A 16,884-nucleotide genomic window follows, 5' to 3' on the forward strand; every position below is an offset into this window, starting at 1 on the left:
CACGCACGACTCGACAGAGCTTATGTGTCGGCTATCTTGGTGCCAATGATTAGTGAATACTTGGTTAAAAGCATCGCATTCAGCGACCATTGCATGGTGATGTTTACAGTAGGAACTAAGCCCAAGAGGTCTAATTTCAACTGGAGCCTTTGGAAACTAAATGTAAAGCTGCTTAGTGATGAAAGTTTCGCGCGTACAGTACAAGAAAAACTTGATAGTTTGTTTATGGGCGACAATAGGGACGTTATAGAGAAATGGGAGCGTTTCAAAGAAGAAATAAAAATGAGCGCAATCGAAAGAGCGTGTGCACTACGACATAACGAGAAAACGGAGGAAAAAGAACTTCAAAGCCGATTAAATTCATTTCTGCGGCTAGAAAACGCACAGCCAGGCCAGTTTGCATCAAATAAAAGAAACAAAAAATAGACTAGAGCTGATAGATAAGGAAAAATACAAAGGTGCTATCATACGCGCACGCGCAGAGCGGTTGTGGCTAGGTGAGTCGCCAACAAAGCGGTCCCTACGTGACGAAAAACGATATGCCGTCGAGAATGAGATTAAAGAGATAGTCTACGAGGGAAAAATAACTCGCGATTTCAAGACTATTGAGCGCGCGTTTGTTGATTATTATGAAAAACTGCTGGGTCACGAGGCAAACTTGCAAGATGGCTTTGAGTCAGAATTTTTGTCGCTGTTGCCAATACTAGGGGATGAAGTTAAGCTTAACCTAGAGGCACCCATTAGCGTTATTGAAATCGAGCGTGCTATTGACGAGTTGAGCTCTGAAAAGGCACCGGGACCAGACGGGCTTGGCGCAGCTTTCTACAAAGCCTTCAAGAGTGATATGGCGTATATGTTGCACCGAATAATTCAAGAAATGTATGAAACCCACATGATGCCTCCGTCTTTCCGAAAAACCCACATTGTTCTCATACCGAAGAGTGATGATCCCACCAGGCGACAATCAGTAAAAGCTTATAGGCCCATAAGTCTCACAAATGTAGACTATAAAATTTTCATGAAGGTTTTAGGACGGAGATTGCAGAATGTAATAAAGTCTATTGTTGGCCCGCACCAAACGTCCGGAATAAAAGGTCGAACGATACATACAAACATTCATGTAGCACGTAGTATTCTAGAATGCTGTGATTCATTTGAGAAACCTGTTGCCATGTTGCAATTAGACATGGAAAAAGCCTTTGACCGCGTTAGTCACCATATCTTGTTTTCTATCCTTGAACATGTGAATTTTGGCCGCGTTCTTTTTGATGGTGTTAAAATGGCATATGCTGGTTGTACGGCAAACATCATTATTAATAAGCAACTCAGTGAAAGCATTACTGTTCATTCTTCAGTTAGACAAGGATGCCCTTTGTCGCCGTTGTTGTTTGCCCTGTATCTCGAACCATTCTGTCTAAAAATTATGTCAGATGAGAATGTGCATGGCTTTGCGATATTGTCCACTGAAGTTAAAATCCTTTCTTACGCGGATGACATTGCAATCTTCTGCGCTGATAAAGATAGCGTAACAGAAGCAGTGAAAGAGGCGACTAGGTTTTGCAAAGTCTCAGGAAGCGTGATAAACTGGGAAAAGTGCTTCGGCTTTTGGCATGGTAGCTGGGAATCTGCGCCTATCATGCACGAAGGCTTTCAGTGGGCAATGTCACCTGTTAAATATTTGGGAGTTCCGCTAAACGATTATAAAGAACCCGCAAAGTACTGGGAAGCAGAAATTGAACGTGCGCGTGAAAATACGCGCAAATGGGGTGGCCGCGATTTTTCTATTTTTACTAGAGCCACAGTATGCAACCTGTTTCTAGTGGCCAAAGTTTGGTATGTGCTTCAGGTATTGTGTATGTCACGAACCAGTGTCCAGCGATTGCACCGAGTGTTTGCCGTGTTTATTTGGGGGTCGAGTTGGGAGAGGACAAGCCGCACAAATCTTTTTCGATCAGCGGCGGCCTGGGTTTGACTCATTTGTTCGTTAAGCAACTTGAGTCGAGATTTATGTTCCTTCGGGACCAAAAAGACGCTTTCTTGCGGACAGTAATGCAACTGTTGCTGGGTGAGGCACTGTCAGACTTCGTTGTATCATCCAGCCCTGTTAGACACATGAGGGTCAGAGGTTTTCTCTGGGAGGTTGTTCGAGCTTTTAAATTTTTGAAAGTTCGCTTTTCAGTGCAGTACCTTACTGAAGTATCGAGGAAAGAACTTTACAAAGCACTCATTGATACTGTGTTGCCTGTTCCTGTCTACCGGGCCATGTACAATGTAGGTCAAGGTAAAAATGTGCTGAAAAGAGTAAAGAGGATGCCTGTGCGGGCCTCGGTTAAAACATTCTTTTTTCAGTTGCACAGTGGCACTCTACCAGTGAAGCCCTGGCTTCAAGAGAAGGGTATTTTTGTTCCATGGTCCGTAAATTGCCTAATTTGTAGAACACCGGAGACGATAGATCACATGTTCCTTCACTGTACAGACTCGGTATTTCATTGGGACATCTTACAACGAACGGTTAAAAAGTTGCTCGAGGGAAGACCCTCGGAGCGTGGACGGCATGGACTGGCAGGGCGAGGAAAATCAGAGCTACCAGCCGAACTCTGACACTAGTAAGGACGGAAATATGGAGGCGGTTGAGGCCTTAGAAGAAAATTCATGGTTCCGCCGACAAGGAGGCAGATATGTGAAGGAATGCGACGCAGCGTCCCAAGCGAAGAAGGAGGCACCCGTGAAGGGGAGCGAAGGACCGAGGCCGCCAAATCGCGGCAAAAAGCGATAGGAAGGTCACTCGCCGAGAGATCCGTAGGCACGGTCAGATCGAAAATACCGAAGGAGATGTTCCGCGTAGTGCTGCGACCGCACGGCGGCGCCGATCAGCTGACAAGGAAAGCGGGACCGAAGCTGCGCCAGGTCCTGGTTACGGCTGCAGGCCTCAACCTGAACGGGGAAGACAGATTCATCGCCAACCCGAAGAATCAGTCCCTACTAATTATGACCCCGGAGCTCGGCAGGGCGAAGCGGTACGAGCAAATTACGACCATAAAAATCGGACCAGTTGAGATAGACGCAACTGCTCACGCGGCCATGCCGGAGGGCGGCAAGGGCGTCATATACGACGTTCCGCTGGACGTCACGGAGGAGGAAATTCGGCAGGGACTCAGAGATAACCCTGGCTACATTGGAGCGAGGAGGCTCGGGAAAAAGTCTAAAACCGTGCTCATCATTTTCGAAGACCAAGAAGTCCCGCGAGAGGTGTGGTTCAACGGATTGCTATACCGGTGCAACCTCTACAAAAAGAAATTCGATGTGTGCTACGCATGCGGCAACCTAGGACATCGGTCGGACGTCTGCCCGGACCCCACCAGCCCTCGATGCCGAGGGTACAGAATGCTTAATCCACCGGAGGGGCACGAACAAAATTGCGAGCCGCAATGCCTACTGTGCGCGGCTGCCACCCCCTGGGGCACAACCGCTGCAGAAGCATGTACCGGACCCCACACATTCTCAAAGTCCGACAAGCAGAGAAAGAAGCCACCCAGGCTCAAAACAAGCAGCAAGAGCCAACAAAAACCCGGGGCAGATCGAGAGGAAGAGGCGACGCCGCGGGCACAACGGGCCGTGCGAGAGACTCCAGCGCATCCGTCACCAGAGATGAGCCCGGATCCAAGAGCAAGAACAGGGGGCCGCAACAACCACCGCCACCCAAGGACGACAAGAACCACTGGCCGAAGCCCGGGGAGACGCCGGCCGGACAAGCAAAGACGAATGAAGAAGTTAACGCAGACGGTAAGTCGGTCAGCTTCGCTAGCGGGGTCTCCAAAGAAAAAAACTTGGAACTTTCGGAATTACAACAGACTCAAGCCGAGCATAGCAAAGAAATCAGAATCATTAAAGAAGACATCAAAGAGATTAAAGAAACCCTCAAATCCCTAGTCGAGGTAATTAAAGAGTTAAAAGAGGCAAAAGCTACACCGGCACCGGCACCTCCGATGCTCAAGCCGCCCGTCATACGGGGCCCCGGTGGGGCAAGCGAGAGCAATTGTGGCAGGGACAGTGACGACTCAGATGAAATGAATATCGATCAGGCTAGACCCGCGAAACGTAAATCAGACGACACTAGTGTAATTGGACAAGCCAGAAAGCACGTGGCTTTTAGAAAATTAGTCAAGGATGAAATCATAGACTTCGAATTGAACCTGAATAAAAAACTTGAGGCGAGATTTGGAGTGCTAGAAAAGATGCTTCAAGCCCTTTGCAACGCATCGGGTATACAATATCAAAATCATAATGGATCCCAAAACGTCTAAAATTTGGCAATGGAATTGCCGGTCGTTGTCAATGAAGCGATGGCTCTTGCAACAGTACGTAGCTAGCCAGAACACACAGCCTTTGGCAATGGCTCTGCAGGAAACGCGAGGTGTATGGAAGCTTTCGGGGTACAAAAGCTACGATAGCGGGAAGGGAAGTAAAACACAGGTCGTGACGTACGTCAAAAACAACGTCGCCGTCGTCCAGCACGAAGTAGGTAACAGGGAGACAGAAACGGTCTTTGTGGAAATCCTGACCGGTAAAAAGAACAGAGGCAGCATATTTCTACTCAATGTGTACAGCTCCCCGAAGTGCACGAAGGCGAGGTTTGGCCCGATATTTAAGAGAGCGATTAGCCTGGCAGGTAAGAACCCACTAATAATAGCCGGCGATTTTAATGCCAGACATCGAGAATGGGGTTACACGACCAGCAGCCCGAAGGGTCAAACGCTGTTGGAAGATATCACTGAGTCAAACCTCTACATCGCTAACGACATTAGATGCCCGACGAGGGTGGGCAACAGTGTGTCAGCGGACACAAACCCGGACTTAACTCTCTGCCATAGAACTGGCATAGTCAAGTGGACGAACAAGCATCAGGATCTAGGTAGCGACCACTACGTGCTAGAGGTAGAACTAAGTAGGAAAGTGAGCGTTAAGCGCGCTGTGTGTCGGACGGAAACCCAAGTGGATTGGGATAAATTCAGACAGATCAGAGAACGGGAAGAAATTGGAGATATAGAGTGCATTCAAAATTGGGCCGCCCAATTAATTACCCATGTCAACGAGGCCACCGAAGAAATTAAAGGCGAAGCTCTGTCTGAGGCGATGGATAGCAGGCTATTCGGCATGTTCAAAAAGAAAGAAGAGCTAACGAAGAAGCTCAAAAAGCAAAAGTGGAACCGCAATCTCAGGAGAGAGATAGCCAGACACAACGTCGAAATAGAAAAATACGCCCGGAAACTCGAGTCGCAACGTTGGGATAACAAATGCGACGAGATGGAGGGCACCATGAATGGGGCCAAGACGTGGCAACTGCTCAGGTTCCTGATAGACCCGACTAAGTCCAAAACGGTCGCCAATATAGAACAGGTCAAGGCGAGGTATAACTTTAAGGGTACGGACAAACAGCTCATTGACAAGCTCAAGTCCATGTACGTAGCTCCCCCCGCCACAGCGCATTACAGAGATTACAACGGACCGGCGAACAGCGAGCTTGACGCGTCCATAACAGTGGCAGAAGTCAGAGCGGAGCTGCACGGCCTAAAAAGACGCTCGGCCCCCGGGCCGGACCTCGTTAATAACAAGATGCTCGCAAATCTGGACGACGAATCGATCAATGCCCTAACCAAATATTTAAATCAGGTGTGGGAGAGTGGTCAAGTACCCCAAGAGTGGAAGAGGGCTAAGATCACCCTAATGCACAAGCAGGGAAAACCACCGGGCTTGGAGAATCTCCGCCCAATATCACTAACATCCTGCGTAGGCAAACTACTTGAGAAAGTTATTCAGAGGAGGCTAACCAAATACACCGAAGAGAATGGTGCGTGGCCGGCTGAATTGGTCGGATTCAGGCCCGGCCTTTGTACGCAAGATACCATGCTCAGACTACATAACGATGTTGTCAGAGACTTCAGGAAAAAAATACGAAAGCTATTCTAGGCTTAGACCTTAAGAAAGCTTTTGACAACGTCAGTCACGACGCCATTCTCGACGGGCTCGCTGAGCTTAGAGTAGGCGAAAGAACCTACAACTACATTAGATCATTCCTGCGAGACAGGACGGCGATCATCAGCTTTCAGGGCTTATGTTCGGAGGAGTTCCCGCTGGGTAACAGAGGCACTCCGCAGGGGGCTGTGCTCTCACCTTTCCTTTTTAACATCGTAATGAGGAAGCTCCCCAGTAAGCTTGGCCATCTCGATGACTTAAAACTAAGCATCTACGCGAACGATGTGACCGTCTGGATGTGCGAAGGGAACGACTCGTACATCACATCCAGGCTCCAAGAGGCAGCAGATATAATCAGCTATCACGCAGAGGACGTAGGTCTATGCTGTTCGCCAGAAAAATCGGAGCTTCTGGTAATGACCAGCAGTAGTGGGAAGATAACTCCAGATATCAAAATTAAAGTCAACGGAAACGAAGTCCGGAAAGTAGATGAAATTAGAATATTAGGTATGATTATCAACCGCAGGGGTAGTAACAAAAGCCTGATTAAGAAATTAAAGATCAGGCGGAGCTTGTAGTCAGAGTATTTAAGAAGACGTCCAACAGAAGGAGTGGTCTCACGGAGGCTAGTAGACTCAGACTCGTACAAGCTTTTGTCACGAGCAGAATGTGTTACGCGACTCCATTCCTAAATATCAACAAGACCGAAGAACACAAATTAAACACCATAATTAGGAGACCGAAAGCGTGACCATAATCTGGACCCCAGCACACGCCGGTCTCGCCGACAACGAGGCTGCCCACATGCTCGCCCGCTCCTCGCTACCTCGGGGTGCTGCGGACGCCTCCACAACATCTAAAACCAAAGAATGTATAGGTACCTTTAGGGATGTAACCGACAACTTGAAGAAAGACCGGAGGATATATCCGCCACCGGTTAGATCCCTGAGTAAAAAGGAATCGTACGACTGGAGAAGACTCCAAGCTCGAAATTTCTTTTCGCCCCTGTGGAGGAGTTGGACGGGTGCCAGAGGGCAGAAGAGGGACGGTGCAGAAACCGAAATTTGTAAATTTTGCTGCCACGTGGCAACATTAGATCATATAATATGGAGATGCGTTCGTGCCCCAGGGCGCAACGCGATTAAAACTAGCGATGAATGGGAGACCACGCTAAGAAGCTCCGACGAAAAAACACAGCGATTCGCCGTCCGCCTGGCGGCCGAGGCTGAAGACCTCTTCTCCTAGACGAGGCCGGGTGTCCTCTGGCCGCGGTGTGACAGACTGCCTCCCCGGACGCCTGCGTGCGGACACGTAGGTGGCTGCTGCACCATATTCGGCGGAAATAAATGTTCTTCCTCCTCCTCCTCCTCCTGCTCCCGATATCGCCATACGGAATACGATTTCTACCTGTAGAGAGTGGGGACGACATACCATATGACATGTTCATGCTTCTAAGCCTGCACAGTATTTGGAGAAATCGAATGGCTTTCAGGCATGCAGACGTGACTGTACTCCCCGTCAGGGAGTACTTTATCGAAAGCATGACTTATATAAGAGATGTGCTTAGGACCCAAAATGAGCCCCCTGAGTGGTTGTCAGTAATGGACGACCTTGTACAGCTTAAACGCTTTTAATCCTGTTGCGTGAGCGAGGCAGATTTCCACTCGCGCCTTTTACTTCTCAAGTGATGTAGATGCTGTACAGATGTGTTTTGTTTTGTGTTATATTCCAATGTGGTAATAAAGAAAAAAAAGGCGCTATAGCTCAGTGCTAGAGCGCTGATCTCGTAAACCAGCGGTCGTGGGTTCAATCCTCACTGGCGGCCCTCATTCTGTTTTTCCTTTTATAATCGAGAAGAATAATACCGTTCGGTCTGACTGAATAAAAGTGTCGTTCGTTGGCCGCTATAGAGATTCTGCTTCCGGCCACGCCAGTGAACGGACGCAGGATGCAGGGCTCCTCAGGAGCAGCTTCAGCGGCCATGTCAGGCCGCGGTAACAGGACTGCTGAACAAGAAACTACTTACCAGGTTGTTTTGCCTGCCCTGCCAACAGGTCGGTTTGTTTCGAATATCGTTTTTTTGCACGCCGATATCAGGGCCCGCCCGTACCGGATGGAAGATTTCCGGGATGCTTTGGCGCAACACTCGCTAATCCCCGACGTTATCGCAATGGGGGCGTATCGGATGAGCCACGTCTGGGCCGTCACTCTCAAAGATACTGAAGCGGTGAACAAGATTGTAAGTGTAGGTGAGCTGTGTGTAAAAAACGGTCGCTGCTTGGTGATTGACCCGGCGAACCAGGACGTGTGACTCAAACTTCACTGGCTGCTACACAACGTGCCATACGAGGATGTTCGTGCTGCCTTTCCGCCGTACGGAAAGGTGTCGGAAGTTACCCGGGAGCGCTGGCGTGTTAAAGGTATGTTTGAAAAGGGCTCTACAACTAGGCTCGCCACGCTGAGCTGAAAGCTGGCGTGAAGCTGGATGACCTGCCGCATCAGTTGAATGTCAGCGGTGAGCTGGCGCTCGTCATTGTGTCAGGCAGACCCCCGTTGTGCCTACGCTGCCGGAGTACGGGCCACATCCGCAAAGAGTGCCGGGTTCCTCGCTGCGGAACCTGTCGACGGTTCGGGCATGAAGACAGCCAGTGTGCACGTACCTACGCTAGCATTGCCGGACCTGGGACCAGCGAAGACTCGTCCGAGTTAATTATGGACGAGGCGGATGCGGAGGAGGCTGCTGACATTAGAGGTTAGTCATCAAAACACTCATTCCATGACTGTTTTAACAAAGCATAAGGTGACGGTCTCCAGTCAAGACAATGAAACTCTGCAAGCCTTGCACGTTCCGTCACAGGACCATGAAGGCGCGTCAAAGGAAGCGACAGATGTAATCAATATTTCTGACCCTGAGGAGCATCAAAGTACTGAGCCTCCCTGTACTGAGGCCATGGAAGTTGGGCCGGAGACAGCAGCCTTAATTGCCGCGAAACGTCCGCACGAGGAAAGCGTCGAGGAGACTCGGCTGTCAGGCGGTGTTCGCGGTGAGCCGCCGCCGAAAACTGCGGGCATCCGAAGAGCAACTTTGAGGCCGAAGCCGATCTTCTCAGCCGACAAGCGGCACAAAAACTACGGCAGGCGGGGAAACCGCCTCCGTAGTTTTTGTGGTGTCCTGAACGATTTTTGGGTCGGCTGCCTACCGACCAGCGTCAGGAACATTCTGCAACCAAGCGGGGCGTGTGTGAAAAAAAAAATGAAAGACGGTGCTTGGACTTCGTTTCAATGCAGCCCAACGTTCTGCTGGGAGGACATTACATGCACACATATACCACTGTTCTTCAGAAGCGGCGGCCACGCAACCATGAAGGTAGGCACCATGCGGGTACGGGCGTCTCTTTCTAATACATGACTCTCAAGCTTAACTCCCCGTTACACGTAGCTACTTTGAATGTCAGAGGGCTGGGAGCGAGAAGGCGACAATGCCAGCTCAGTCGCCTCTTTTTGAATAATGATATAGATATAGCAGCTGTGCAAGAGTCAAAGATTGAGAGCCAAGAAAGCACTGACCGTATGGTGGCTTCTTTTCAAGCAAACTTTTATGAGTGTGTATGCCATTCTGTTGGTGTATCGGGTGGATGCCTTTTATTTATACGTAACACGCTGGGATTAAGCGTAGAGTCCGTTTTTGCCTGTCCAAGTGGTCGGCTTTTGGTTACCGATTTTACCTACTGTAATTTATGCTGGCGTGTTGTCTGTGTGTATGCTCCCAATTCAGGATGTGAGCGTGAAATGTTCTTTGAGTCTATTCAGTTGTGGTTGAAGGTCGACAAAATCTTGCTTGTACTTGGTGACTACATCTGTGTGTGCGCAGCTGTGGACCGAGCGGCGAAGTGTAAACCTCGAACAGACAGAAGCTCCGAGCTGTTGAATCCACTTGTGCATGAGTATGGCCTTGAGGATGTTGGTAGTGTGTTCTCCACTGGAAACCAGCCAGAGTTCACGCACTTTCAGCGAGATAGCCATTCTAGATTGGACAGGGTGTATGCCTCGGTTGATCTTGTTTTCCTATGTACTGCATATGAGGTCAAACCTGTGTCTTTCAGTGATCATTGTCTCGTGAGTGCAGTGTTTGGTCGCAAAGGAAAGAAATCGCGCTTTAACTGGTACCTATGGAAACTGAATGCCAAACTTCTTGCCGATGAAGTGTTCCTTACTGAAGTTAGGACCGAGTTTGAAAATCGTCTTGCTATGCGACCAGTAAGGTTTGCAGCGGAATGGGACAGCTTCAAAGAGTGGGTCAAATTGAAAGCCATAGAAAAGAGTAGTAAGGTCCGGTACAAAGAGAAAGAAAAAGAAAAAGAACTGAATGAACAACTTGAATTTTTTTGAGCATGGAAAGTACTGTGCCAGGGCTTTTCGCCAATAAAATACGAGAGCTTAAAAGTGAGCTGAAAACAATCGACAGCGAAAGATACACAGCGGCTGTCATACGTGCAAGGGCTGAAAAACTTTGGGCTGGAGAAGTGCCGACAAAACGAGCCCTAGCAGACGAGAAAAGATACGCCTGCCAGAAAGAAATTAGGAGTATAAGGTATGGCGGCCATATCACAGAGGATGCTAAAGATATTCAGCATGAGGTAGCAGAGCACTTCGAAGAACTGCTTAGCACTAAGCATGAGACTGTAGGCGGCTTCCAAACAGACTTTCTAAGACTGATGCCTGCACTGGATGACGAAAGTAAAGCGCGCCTAGAAACACCGATAACGCTGCAGGAGTTAGAATCTGCAATAGATGACCTGGCACCTGGGAAGGCCCCTGGGCCGGATGGTCTAAGCGCTGTCTTCTTTAAAACGTTTCAGCACTATGCGGCTCAGTTTATGCTCGATGTAATCACTGAAGCTTATGAACGTAATACTGTTCCATTGTCTTTCGCTACATCGCACATTGTTCTAATACCCAAGACAGAGGATCCGGAGAAACGACAATTGGTGGGGTCATATCGACCGATAAGCCTCACCAATGTTGACTACAAGGTGTACATGAAGGTTTTAGCAAGAAGACTGCAAAGCGTAACGAAATTGGTTGGGTCTCATCAAACGTGTGGCATCAAGGGTCGATCCATAGCCACGAATGTACAGGGTTTTGAATATTTGGGGGCTGGGATTTAAAACATTCCTATGCAAAATCTACTACACCATTCGAGCTGAAATAACGTTCACAAAGTAGCAAAATATCGTCTACGTTATCTGATATGTGATTCAACATCGGTACTTGCCTAGATTTTCCGAAATCGAGAAAAAACTGCTCTCGGCGGCGTGCACAATTTTCGCAGAAGAGAGTCGAAAAGCTATTTTAACATGGTGCGTCATCTGTCGGGCAGCGAGGCAAGCGCGCCAACAGCCGGGATGGAGCTTGTCTCACTGCTCGACAGATGACGCATCATGTTAAAATAGCTTTTCGACTCTCTTCTGCGAAAATTGTGCACGCCACCGAGAGCAGTTTTTTCTCGCTTTCGAGAAATGTAGGCAAGTACCGATGTTGAATCACTTATCAGATAACGTAGACTATAGTTTGCTTCTTTGTGAACGTTATTTCAGCTCGAATGGGTTAGTAGATTTTGCATAGGAATTTTTTAAATCCCAGCCCCCAAATATTCAAAACCCTGTACATATCGCAAGAACCGTACTAGAATGTGTTGATGCACTCGGGGGTCAGATAGCCACGATGCAATTAGATTTGGCGAAAGCCTTTGACCGTGTTTCTCACGAAATTCTTTTTTCCATTTTGGAGCATTCTAATATTGGTGAAGTCATAGTGGAGGGTGTTAAAATGGCTTATGCGAACTGCACGACCCGTATTATAGTGAATGGTGAACTGACTGACAGCATTGCAGTACGGTCATCAGTAAGGCAGGGCTGCCCGCTCTCACCCCTGCTTTTTGCACTGTATTTAGAGCCACTTTGCTTGGCTATCATTGATAGCGATCGCATTTTAGGCTTCAAGCTGCAATCAGCACACGTGAAAATGCTAGCATACGCTGATGACATTGCAGTCTTTCGTGCAACCAGAAAGAGCATCTGTTAAGTCACGGGTGTCGTTCAAACATTTTGTGAACAAACCGGATGTAAGATCAATTGGGAGAAAAGCTCCGGGTTTTGGCACGGTGATTGGGACGTGGCACCTGATTTCTTCTGTAAGCTGCGATGGTCTGCTCTCCCAACGCGTTATCTACGGGTGCCTTTAGATTGTTATGGAGATCACACCGCTCACTGGATGGAAGAAACATCCACAGCGAAAGAAAAAGCGGATGCGTGGCAAGGAAGGCAACTGTCAATGTTTTCGCGCGCTTCTATTTGCAATGTTTTTCTTATTTCGAGGCTGTGGTACCTCATAAATGTGTTGTGTATCTCACGAACCTCAATTCAGAAAATGCACCGCGTTTTTGCTGTTTTTATTTGACCAACCACATGGGAAAAAACCGCCCGGACGAATTTGTTTATTTCTGTTAAAAGGGGCGGGCTTGGCCTTGCACATTGCGTCAAGTGGTTTCGCGATTTATATTCCTCCGTGATCAAAAAGATACCTTTCTAAGAACTGTGATGCAAGTGCGATTGCAGAGGCTGCTCCCTGAATGGATTGTGTCATGTGAAAGCATGCCTGGTACTGTGACTGGATACCTGCGCGAGGTTGTTTTTTCGTGCAAGTTGCTTGAAGTGCGGTTCTCTTTTGATTACCTTTATAATGTTTCCAGAAAAAAAACTATATAAAGATCTTATTGACGTGATGCTGCCCGTGCCTTTCTACCGGGCATTACACTGTGGAGGCCCAGGGCAGGACGTTTTGAAAAGAGTTAAGAAGATGCCTGTGAGGCCATCTGCTAAAACGTTCCTTTTCAAACTTCACTCTAATACGCTCCCTGTTAAAACCTGTCTGAATGATAAAGGTATCTTCGTCCCATGGACAACAAATTGCCTGCTGTGCAAAAAAACCGGAAGCTATTGAGCACGTTTTCTTAGTGTTGGGATGCTGTCTTTCTATGGGACGTCCTCCAAAGGTCAATTAAAAAGGAACTCCAACTCCGTACAGAATCAGATTCCAACCAGTGCAGAACGATGATGCACCGTATGATTTAATTATGCTCCTTGGCCTCCACAGTTTGTGGAAAACACGAATGCAGGTGCGTCATGCAGATATAGACACACGATCTGCGCGTGAAAACTTCATTGAAAGTGCGGTGTATATACGCGAAACGTGCAGGATGCAGCAGGATCCACCACAATGGCATTGTCTATTTGATGAGCTGGTGCACCTGAAAAGATTTTAGCCGCGTACGCGTTAGCTCAAGTGTAGTTGACGTGTTTTATCATGTGTATTTTGTTTTTTGTGTTTCACGGCAATAAAGAAAAAAAAGCCGCTATAGATCAGTGGTAGAGCGCTGGTCTCGTAAACTAACGGTCGTGAGTTCAATCCTCACTGGAGGCACTCGTTCTGCTTTTCCTTTTTTTATAATTGAGAAGAATAACACAGTTCGGTCAGTCGGAATGAAAGTGTCGTTCGTTGGCCGCTATAGCTCAGTGGTAGAGCGCTGGTCTCGTAAACCAGCGGTCGTGAGTTCAATCCTCACAGGCGGCACTCGTTCTGCTTTTCCTTTTTATAACTGAGAAGAATAACACAGTTCAGTCAGACGGAATGAAAGTGTCGTTCGTTGGCCGCTATAGCTCAGTGGTAGAGCGCTGGTCTCGTAAACCAGCGGTCGTGAGTTCAATCCTCACTGGCGGCACTCGTTCTGCTTTTCCTTTTTATAGTTGAGAAGAATAACACAGTTCGGTCAGACGGAATGAAAGTGTCGTTCGTTGGCCGCTATAGCTCAGTGGTAGAGCGCTGGTCTCGTAAACCAGCGGTCGTGAGTTCAATCCTCACTGGCGGCACTCGTTCTGCTTTTCCTTTTTATAGTTGAGAAGAATAACACAGTTCGGTCAGACGGAATGAAAGTGTCGTTCGTTGGCCGCTATAGCTCAGTGGCAGAGCGCTGGTCTCGTAAACCAGCGGTCGTGAGTTCAATCCTCACTGGCGGCACTCGTTCTGCTTTTCCTTTTTATAGTTGAGAAGAATAACACAGTTCGGTCAGACGGAATGAAAATGTCGTTCGTTGGCCGCTATAGCTCAGTGGTAGAGCGCTGGTCTCGTAAATCAGCGGTCGTGAGTTCAATCCTCACTGGCGGCACTCGTTCTGCTTTTCCTTTTTATAATTGAGAAAAATAACACAGTTCGGTCAGACGGAATGAAAGTGTCGTTCGTTGGCCGCTATAGCTCAGTGGTAGAGCGCTGGTCTCGTAAACCAGCGGTCATGAGTTCAATCCTCACTGGCGGCACTCGTTCTGCTTTTCCTTCTTATAATTGAGAAGAATAACACAGTTCGGTCAGACGGAATGAAAGTGTCGTTCGTTGGCCGCTATAGCTCAGTGGTAGAGCGCTGGTCTCGTAAATCAGCGGTCGTGAGTTCAATCCTCACTGGCGGCGCTCGTTCTGCTTTTCCTTTTTTTATAATTGAGAAGAATAACACAGTTCGGTCAGACGGAATTAAAGTGTCGTTCGTTGGCCGCTATAGCTCAGTGGTAGAGCGGATTCTGCTTCCGGCCACGCCAGTGAACGGACGCAGGATGCAGGGCTCTTCAGGAGCGGCTTCAGCGGCCATATCAGGCCGCGGTAACAGGACTGTTGAACAGGACAATACTTACCAGGTTGTTTTGCCTGCACTGCCAACAGGTCGGTTTGTTTTGAATACCGTTTTTTTGCATGCCGATATCAGGGCCCGCCCGTACCGGGTGGAAGATTTCCGGGATGCTTTGGCGCAACACTCGCTAATCCCCGACGTTATCGCAATGGGGGCGTGTCGGATGAGCCACGTCTGGGCCGTCACTCTCAAAGATGCTGAAGCGGTGAACAAGATTGTAAGTGTAGGTGAGCTGTGTGTAAAAAACGGTAGCTGCTTGGTGATTGACCCGGCGAACCAGGACGTGCGACTCAAACTTCACTGGCTGCTACACAACGTGCCAGACGAGGATGTTCGTGCTACATTTGCGCCGTACGGAAAGGTGTCGGAGGTTTGCCGAGAGCGCTGGCGGGTTAAAGGTATGCTAGAAAAGGGCTCCACCACTAGACTCGTCACGCTGAAGCAGAAAGCTGGCTTGAAGCTCGACGACCTGCCGCATCAGTTGAATGTTAGCGGCGAGCTGGCACTAGTGATTGTGCCAGGCAGACCCCCGTTGTGCCTACGCTGCCGGAGTACGGGTCACATCCGCAAAGAGTTCCGGGTTCCTTGCTGCGGAACCTGTCGACGGTTCGGGCATGAAGACAGCCAGTGTGCACGAACCTACGCTAGCATTGCCGGACCTGGGACCAGCGAAGACTCGTCCGAGTTAATTATGGACGAGGCGGATGCGGAGGAGGCTGCTGACATTAGAGGTCAGTCAACGAAACAGGACGCGCTTTCCATGACTGTTTTAAAGAAGAATAAGGTGACGGTCTCTAATGAACAGAATGAAACTCTGCATGTCTTGAACGTTCCATCCCAGGACCATGAAAGCGCGTCAAAGGAAGCGTCACAAGACGTAATCAAATTTTCTGATGCTGAGGACAATCTCAGTACTGAGCCTTCCTGTACTGATGCCATGGAGGTTGGGCCGGAGACAGCAGCCTTAATGGCCGCGAGACGTCCGCACGAGGAAAGCGTCAAGGAGACGCAGCTGCCAGGCGGTGTTTGTGGTGAGCCGCCTCCGAAAACTGCGGGCATCCGAGGAGCAACTTTGCGACCGAAGCCGAACTTCTCGGCCGACACGCGGCAGGCGGGGAAACCGCCTCCGTAGTTTTGTGGTGTCCTGAACGATTTGTGGGTCGGCTGCCTACCGACCAGCGTCAGGAACATTCTGCAACCAAGAGGGGCGTGTGTGGAAAAAAAAATGAAAGATGGTGCTTGCACTTCGTTTGAATCCAGCCCGATGTTCTGCTGTGAGGACATTACATGCACACATACGCCGCTGTTCTTCAGAACCTGAGGCCACGCAACCATGAAGGTAGGCACCATGCTGGTACGGGCGTCTCTTTCTAATTCATGACTCTTAAGCTTAATTCGCCGTTACACGTAGCTACTTTGAATGTCAGAGGGCTGGGAGCGAGAAGGCGACAATGCCAGCTCAGTCGCCTCCTTTTGGATAATGATATAGATATAGCAGCTGTGCAAGAGTCAAAGATTGCAAAGATATAGCAGATTGCAAGAGTCAAAGGTTGCGTGGGCTGAGGCCACGCAACCATGAAGGTAGGCACCATGCTGGTACGGGCGTCTCTTTCTAATTCATGACTCTTAAGCTTAATTCGCCGTTATACGTAGCTACTTTGAATGTCAAAGGGCTGGGAGCGAGAAGGCGACAATGCCAGCTCAGTCGCCTCCTTTTGGATAATGATATAGATATAGCAGCTGTGCAAGAGTCAAAGATTGAGAGCCAAGAAAGCACTGACCGTATGGTGGCTTCTTTTCAAGCAAACTTTTATGTGTGTATGCCATTCTGTTGGTGTATCGGGTGGATGCCTTTTATTTATACGTAACAGCCGGGAGTAAGCGTAGAGTCCGTTTTTGCCTGTCCAAGTGGTCGGCTTTTGGTTACTGATTTTACCTACTGTAATTTATGCTGGCGTGTTGTGTGTGTGTGTGTATGCTCCCAATTCAAAATGCGAACGTGAATCGTTTTTTGAGTCTATTGAATTGTGGCTGAAGACTGACAAAATCTTGCTTGTACTTGGTGACTACAACTGTGTGTGCTCAGCTGTGGACCGAGCGGCGAAGTGTAAACCTCGAACAGACAGAAGCTCCGACCTGTTGAATGCACTTGTGCATGAGTATGGCCTTGAGGATGT

At 48.6% G+C, this 16,884-nt stretch overlaps 7 non-coding genes and 1 pseudogene across 7 annotated transcripts; all 8 read left to right on the forward strand.

The window, feature by feature from the left end:
- The first annotated feature begins 1,660 nt into the window (after positions 1–1,660).
- Positions 1,661–7,661, forward strand: LOC146196319 (uncharacterized; annotated as a pseudogene).
- Positions 7,662–13,533: 5,872 nt separating this feature from the next.
- Positions 13,534–13,605, forward strand: TRNAT-CGU (transfer RNA threonine (anticodon CGU)). Its single transcript has one exon. It is a non-coding gene; the product is annotated as a tRNA-Thr (tRNA).
- A 76-nt stretch (positions 13,606–13,681) lies between these two features.
- TRNAT-CGU (transfer RNA threonine (anticodon CGU)) lies at positions 13,682–13,753 on the forward strand. The gene has a single exon. It is a non-coding gene; the product is annotated as a tRNA-Thr (tRNA).
- A 76-nt stretch (positions 13,754–13,829) lies between these two features.
- On the forward strand, positions 13,830–13,901 carry TRNAT-CGU (transfer RNA threonine (anticodon CGU)). The gene has a single exon. It is a non-coding gene; the product is annotated as a tRNA-Thr (tRNA).
- Positions 13,902–13,977: 76 nt separating this feature from the next.
- On the forward strand, positions 13,978–14,049 carry TRNAT-CGU (transfer RNA threonine (anticodon CGU)). The gene has a single exon. It is a non-coding gene; the product is annotated as a tRNA-Thr (tRNA).
- A 76-nt stretch (positions 14,050–14,125) lies between these two features.
- On the forward strand, positions 14,126–14,197 carry TRNAT-CGU (transfer RNA threonine (anticodon CGU)). The gene has a single exon. It is a non-coding gene; the product is annotated as a tRNA-Thr (tRNA).
- A 76-nt stretch (positions 14,198–14,273) lies between these two features.
- Positions 14,274–14,345, forward strand: TRNAT-CGU (transfer RNA threonine (anticodon CGU)). The gene has a single exon. It is a non-coding gene; the product is annotated as a tRNA-Thr (tRNA).
- Positions 14,346–14,421: 76 nt separating this feature from the next.
- Positions 14,422–14,493, forward strand: TRNAT-CGU (transfer RNA threonine (anticodon CGU)). The gene has a single exon. It is a non-coding gene; the product is annotated as a tRNA-Thr (tRNA).
- Positions 14,494–16,884: the final 2,391 nt, after the last annotated feature.

Source organism: Amblyomma maculatum, chromosome 3 (assembly GCF_055883805.1).
Source record: "Amblyomma maculatum isolate TAMU_Amacu chromosome 3, ASM5588380v1, whole genome shotgun sequence".
Lineage (NCBI taxonomy): Eukaryota > Metazoa > Arthropoda > Arachnida > Ixodida > Ixodidae > Amblyomma > Amblyomma maculatum.